Genomic DNA, 6,824 nt, shown 5'->3' on the forward strand with positions numbered 1-6,824 from the left:
AATGGAATGATGTGTACAATGCTCATAGCAAGAATCTAATGTACAACACTTTTATTTATAACGTCCTTAGTTTATTCGAGAATCGTTTTCCTCTAAAACTAACGCATTTTAGAACAAGGTCTATAAAAAATCCATGGATTACTCAAACGATGAAGATATCATACAAGACAAAATGTGAACCATGTCTCTCAGAAACAGCTCTGATGTAAATGCTAGTGATCAGTACAGAACATAATGCAAAATATTTAAGCTAGCAGTATGGACATCAGAGCAAATGCATTATAAGGAAAGGATAGTCACATTAAATAACGAAATAAAGACAATATGGAATATACTGAAGGAATAGACTGGTAGAACCAGAGATGAAGAGGAGCACTTAGCGTTAAGAGTAAATGCTGCACAGGTAACAGATGTGTGCAATGTTACTGAAATTTTCGGTAAGTGCTTCGTAAATGCTTCTGATAAGAAGGGGTTATCAGGTTCAGTAGAAGCTACCAGGGAATTTCTCAGAGTAGTCGCTATAAATAACTATAATAGTATTACTAACAACCTTCTGTTCAATTTCACTTTCGCCGACATTTTCAGAAATCTTACAAAACGTAACATACAGTTGTCCTTTTAAGTATTTGACCACAAATTAAATGTTATCCAAGTCACAGTTTGTATATCGGAATAGTTTCAGTATTGAGAAGGTTGGGAACATATATTCATTGGATAATAGATTACAGGCTGCTGGTATATTTTGTGATCTGTCGAAGGCATTTAAATGTGTAAATCACAATACGCTATCAAGGAAAATTAGAATATTACGATGTAACAGGAAGTGCTCCAAAATGGTTCAAATCCTACATCTATGATAGAACATGAAGTGTGTTCCTGGGAAAGAGACCTGTTTTAAATTATTAGGGAAGAACCAAATGGGAACCGATAACATGTGTTGTGGTTCCATCTTAGGGTCATTATTTTTGTTGTGTATAGCAATGACCGTTCTTCAGTAACATTACCATACTCGAAGTTCGTTTGTTTGCAGATGATACAATCATTGAAATAAAAAGACAATCAAATATAACCTTAGAAAGGTGCGCTAATGAAATTTTGATAGACGTTAATAAATTGTTCCTAGCCAATTCTCTGCCACTAAACCCTGGAAGAAAAAGCTATGTGCAGTTGAGAAAGGGTTGTATTCCAATATATGTCTAAAACATGACGACAAGCAGATAGAAGAAGTTGACAGTGTTAAATTCTTAGGATTACAGCTTAATATTAACTTTAATATATTTATTCCATAAATAAATTTATCAGAAAGTATCTTTTTTTATCAACAGCTCATTTCATGGAATCAGCGCCAGAAATAATAATTAATTTCAGAAAGATTTGAGCAGAGTTCAAGAAGAGTCTAAAAGGAATTTATTGGTGGCCAACTCCTTCTACTCCACTGATGAATTTGTTAGCAGAAACGATTGATGCGTGTATGTTATTAATAATACGACATCCTATGAATATTGCATACAATCCGACTTCTGTAGAACGTTTGTGTAGTAACGCGACCATTGTAAATAAATAATGTAAAATGTTTTTACTTTATTTTTCTAATGATATGTAGCAACAGTAGCTTAGGACTAATCGTATACACCAAAATGTACCGAACATTTAATATTTAGTGACAAGTTTTATATCTTTTTAAATGTAAATGTGTTCAGTATTATTTTGGGCAGATTCCACATACACAAGGACCACTTCATTAGGGATCTGTGGAAGATACATTACCATACTTCTTATTATTTTTTAAACATGTGTTGTGTATTATTGTTTTCTGATATATTCCACACGCAGAGGATCCCTTGACTATGGATCAATTGCAATGAAAAGTAGATTTAAAAATATGTAAAATAAAATCAATTCTCGCTCTCCTGTGTCGGGTGTTACAAGGGCATTCCCTGAATCAAGATGACTCCTTACACTGAAAGTCTTTGTACTGTGTCTAAACGAACTGCTTTTCTTCATTAATATACTACTACGGAGGGGTATCTGTTCAGAGGCCAGACAAACGTGTGGTTCCTGAAGAGGGGCAGCAGCCTTTTCAGTAGTTGCAAGGGCAACAGTCTGGATGATTGACTGATCTGGCATTGTAACAATAACCAAAACGGCCTTGCTGTGCTGGTACTGCGAACGGCTGAAACCAAGGGGAAACTACGGCCGTAATTTTCCCCGAGGGCATGGAGCTTTACTGTATGATTAAATGATGATGGCGTCCTCTTGGGTAAAATATTCCGGAGGTAAAATAGTCCCACATTCGGATCTCCGGGCGGGGACTACTCAAGAGGATGTCGTTATCAGGAGAAAGAAAACTGGCGTTCTACGGATCGGAGCGTGGAATGTCAGATCCCTTAATCGGGCAGGTAGGTTAGAAAATTTAAAAAGGGAAATGGGTAGGTTAAAGTTAGATATAGTGGGAATTAGTGAAGTTCGGTGGCAGGAGGAACAAGACTTCTGGTCAGGTGACTACAGGGTTATAAACACAAAATCAAATAGGGGTAATGCAGGAGTGGGTTTAATAATGAATAGGAAAATAGGAATGCGGGTAAGCTACTACAAACAGCATAGTGAACGCATTATTGTGGCCAAGATAGACACGAAGCCCACACCTACTACAGTAGTACAAGTTTATATGCCAACTAGCTCTGCAGATGACGAAGAAATTGAAGAAATGTATGATGAAATAAAAGACATTATTCAGATAGTGAAGGGAGACGAAAATTTAATAGTCATGGGTGACTGGAATTCGAGTGTAGGAAAAGGGAAAGAAGGAAACATAGTAGGTGAATATGGATTGGGGCTAAGAAATGAAAGAGGAAGCCGCCTGGTAGAATTTTGCACAGAGCATAACTTAATCATAGCTAACACTTGGTTTAAGAATCATGAAAGAAGGTTGTATACATTGAAGAACCCTGGAGATACTAGGAGGTATCAGATAGATTATACACTCCTGGAAATGGAAAAAAGAACACATTGACACCGGTGTGTCAGACCCACCATACTTGCTCCGGACACTGCGAGAGGGCTGTACAAGCAATGATCACACGCACGGCACAGCGGACACACCAGGAACCTCGGTGTTGGCCGTCGAATGGCGCTAGCTGCGCAGCATTTGTGCACCGCCGCCGTCAGTGTCAGCCAGTTTGCCGTGGCATACGGAGCTCCATCCCAGTCTTTAACACTGGTAGCATGCCGCGACAGCGTGGACGTGAACCGTATGTGCAGGTGACGGACTTTGAGCGAGGGCGTATAGTGGGCATGCGGGAGGCCGGGTGGACGTACCGCCGAATTGCTCAACACGTGGGGCGTGAGGTCTCCACAGTACATCGATGTTGTCGCCAGTGGTCGGCGGAAGGTGCACGTGCCCGTCGACCTGGGTCCGGACCGCAGCGACGCACGGATGCACGCCAAGACCGTAGGATCCTACGCAGTGCCGTAGGGGACCGCACCGCCACTTCCCAGCAAATTAGGGACACTGTTGCTCCTGGGGTATCGGCGAGGACCATTCGCAACCGTCTCCATGAAGCTGGGCTACGGTCCCGCACACCGTTAGGCCGTCTTACGCTCACGCCCCAACATCGTGCAGCCCGCCTCCAGTGGTGTCGCGACAGGCGTGAATGGAGGGACGAATGGAGACGTGTCGTCTTCAGCGATGAGAGTCGCTTCTGCCTTGGTGGCAATGATGGTCGTATGCGTGTTTGGCGCCGTGCAGGTGAGCGCCACAATCAGGACTGCATACGACCGAGGCACACAGGGCCAACACCCGGCATCATGGTGTGCGGAGCGATCTCCTACACTGGCCGTACACCACTGGTGATCGTCGAGGGAACACTGAATAGTGCACGGTACATCCAAACCGTCATAGAACCCATCGTTCTACCATTCCTAGACCGGCAAGGGAACTTGCTGTTCCAACAGGACAATGCACGTCCGCATGTATCCCGTGCCACCCAACGTGCTCTAGAAGGTGTAAGTCAACCACCCTGGCCAGCAAGATCTCCGGATCTGTCCCCCATTGAGCATGTTTTGGACTGGATGAAGCGTCGTCTCACGCGGTCTGCACGTCCAGCACGAACGCTGGTCCAACTGAGGCGCCAGGTGGAAATGGCATGGCAAGCCGTTCCACAGGACTACATCCAGCATCTCTACGATCGTCTCCATGGGAGAATAGCAGCCTGTATTGCTGCGAAAGGTGGATATACACTGTACTAGTGCCGACATTGTGTATGTTCTGTTGCCTGTGTCTATGTGCCTGTGGTTCTGTCAGTGTGATCATGTGATGTATCTGACCCCAGGAATGTGTCAATAAAGTTTCCCCTTCCTGGGACAATGATATCACGGTGTTCTTATTTCAATTTCCAGGAGTGTATAATGTTTAGACAGAGATTTAGGAACCAGGTTTTAAATTGTTAGACATTTCCAGAGGCAGATGTGGACTCGGACCACAATCTATTGGTTATGACCTGTAGATTAAAATTGAAGAAACTGCAAAAAGGTGGTAATTTAAGGAGATGGGACCTGGATAAACTGAAAGAACCAGAGGTTGTACAGAGTTTCAGGGAGAGCATAAGGGAACAATTGACAGGAATGGGGGAAAGAAATACAGTAGAAGAGGAATGGGTAGCTTTGAGGGATGAAGTAGTGAAGGCAGCAGAGGATCAAATAGGTAAAAAGACGAGGGCTAGTAGAAATCCTTGGGTAACAGAAGAAATATTGAACTTAATTGATGAAAGGAGAAAATATAAAAACGCAGTAAATGAAGCAGGCAAAAGGGAATACAAACGTCTCAAAAATGAGATCGACAGGAAGTGCAAAATGGCTAAGCAGGGATGGCTAGAGGACAAATGTAAGGATGTAGAGGCTTTTCTCACTAGGGGTAAGATAGATACTGCCTACAGGAAAATTAAAGAGACCTTTGGAGATAAGAGAACCACTTCTATGAACATCAAGAGCTCTGATGGAAACCCAGTTCTAAGCAAAGAAGGGAAAGCAGAAAGGTGGAAGGAGTATATAGAGGGTCTATACAAGGGCGATGTACTTGAGGACTTGGAAATGGAAGAGGATGTAGAGGAAGGTGAAATGGGAGATACGATACTGCGTGAAGAGTTTGACAGAGCACTGAAAGACCTGAGTCGAAACAAGGCCCCCGGAGTAGACAACATCCCATTGGAACTACTGACGGCCTTGGGAGAGCCAGTCCTGACAAAACTCTACCATCTGGTGAGCAAGATGTATGAAACAGGTGAAATACCCTCAGACTTCAAGAAGAATATAATTCCAATCCCAAAGAAAGCAGGTGTTCACAGATGTGAAAATTACCGGACAATCAGTTTAATAAGCCACAGCTGCAAAATACAAACACGAATTCTTTACAGACGAATGGAAAAACTAGTAGAAACCGGCCTCGGGGAAGATCAGTTTGGATTCCGTAGAAATACTGGAACACGTGAGGCAATACTGACCGTACGACTTACCTTAGAAGAAAGATTAAGGAAAGGCAAACCTACGTTTCTAGCATTTGTAGACTTAGAGAAACCTTTTGACAATGTTGACTGGAATACTCTCTTTCAAATTCTAAAGGTGGCAGGGGTAAAATACAGGGAGCGAAAGGCTATTTACAATTTGTACAGAAACCAGATGGCAGTTATAAGAATCGAGGGACATGAAAAGGAAGCAGCGGTTGGGAAAGGAGTAAGACAGGGTTGTAGCCTCTCCCCGATGTTATTCAATGTGAATATTGAGCAAGCAGTAAAGGAAACAAAAGAAAAATTCGGAGTAGGTATTAAAATCCATGGAGAAGAAATAAAAACTTTGAGGTTCGCCGATGACATTGTAATTCCGTCAGAGACAGCAAACGACTTGGAAGAGCAGTTGAACGGAATGGATGGTGTCTTGAAGGGAGGATATAAGATGAACATCAACAAAAGCAAAACGAGGATAATGGAATGTAGTCGAATTAAGTCGGGTGATGTTGATGGTATTAGATTAGGAAATGAGACACTTAAAGTAGTAAAGGAGTTTTGCTATTTGGGGAGCAAAATAACCGATTATGGTCGAAGTGGAGAGGATATAAAATGTAGACTGGCAATGGCGAGGAAAGCGTTTCTGAAGAAGATAAATGTGTTATCATCGAGTGTAGATTTAAGTGTCAGGAAGTCATTTCTGAAAGTATTTGTATGGAGTGTAGCCATGAATGGAAGTGAAACATGGACGGTAAATAGTTTGGACAAGAAGAGAATAGAAGCTTTCCAAATGTGGTGCTACAGAAGAATGCTGAAGATTAGATGGGTAGATCACATAACTAATGAGGAGGTACTGAATAGGATTGGGGAGAAGAGGAGTTTGTGGCACAGCTTGACCAGAAGAAGTGATCGGTTGGTAGGACATGTTCTGAGGCTTCAAGGGATCACCAATTTAGTATTGGAGGGCATCGTGTAGGGTAAAAACCGTAGGGGGAGACCAAGAGATGAATACACTAAGCAGATTCAGAAGGATGTAGGTTGCAGTAGGTACTGGGAGATGAAGAAGCTTGCACAGGATAGAGTAGTATGGAGAGCTGCATCAAACCAGTCTCAGGACTGAAGACCACAACAACAACAATACTACTACAGTGTGTAACTATAAGCAGAAGAATGAAAGCACGGAAAATTTACAAAACGTTTCCAAATTTTAATTTGGAATAGATAACTCTGTCTTTTTTTATGTTTCACCATTGAACACACCACTTGGGACGTCGAATAAATTTCTCTGGAGTTCTAAAGAGATAGCATTCCATATTTTCTCGTGTT

Source organism: Schistocerca nitens, chromosome 4 (assembly GCF_023898315.1).
Source record: "Schistocerca nitens isolate TAMUIC-IGC-003100 chromosome 4, iqSchNite1.1, whole genome shotgun sequence".
NCBI lineage: Eukaryota > Metazoa > Arthropoda > Insecta > Orthoptera > Acrididae > Schistocerca > Schistocerca nitens.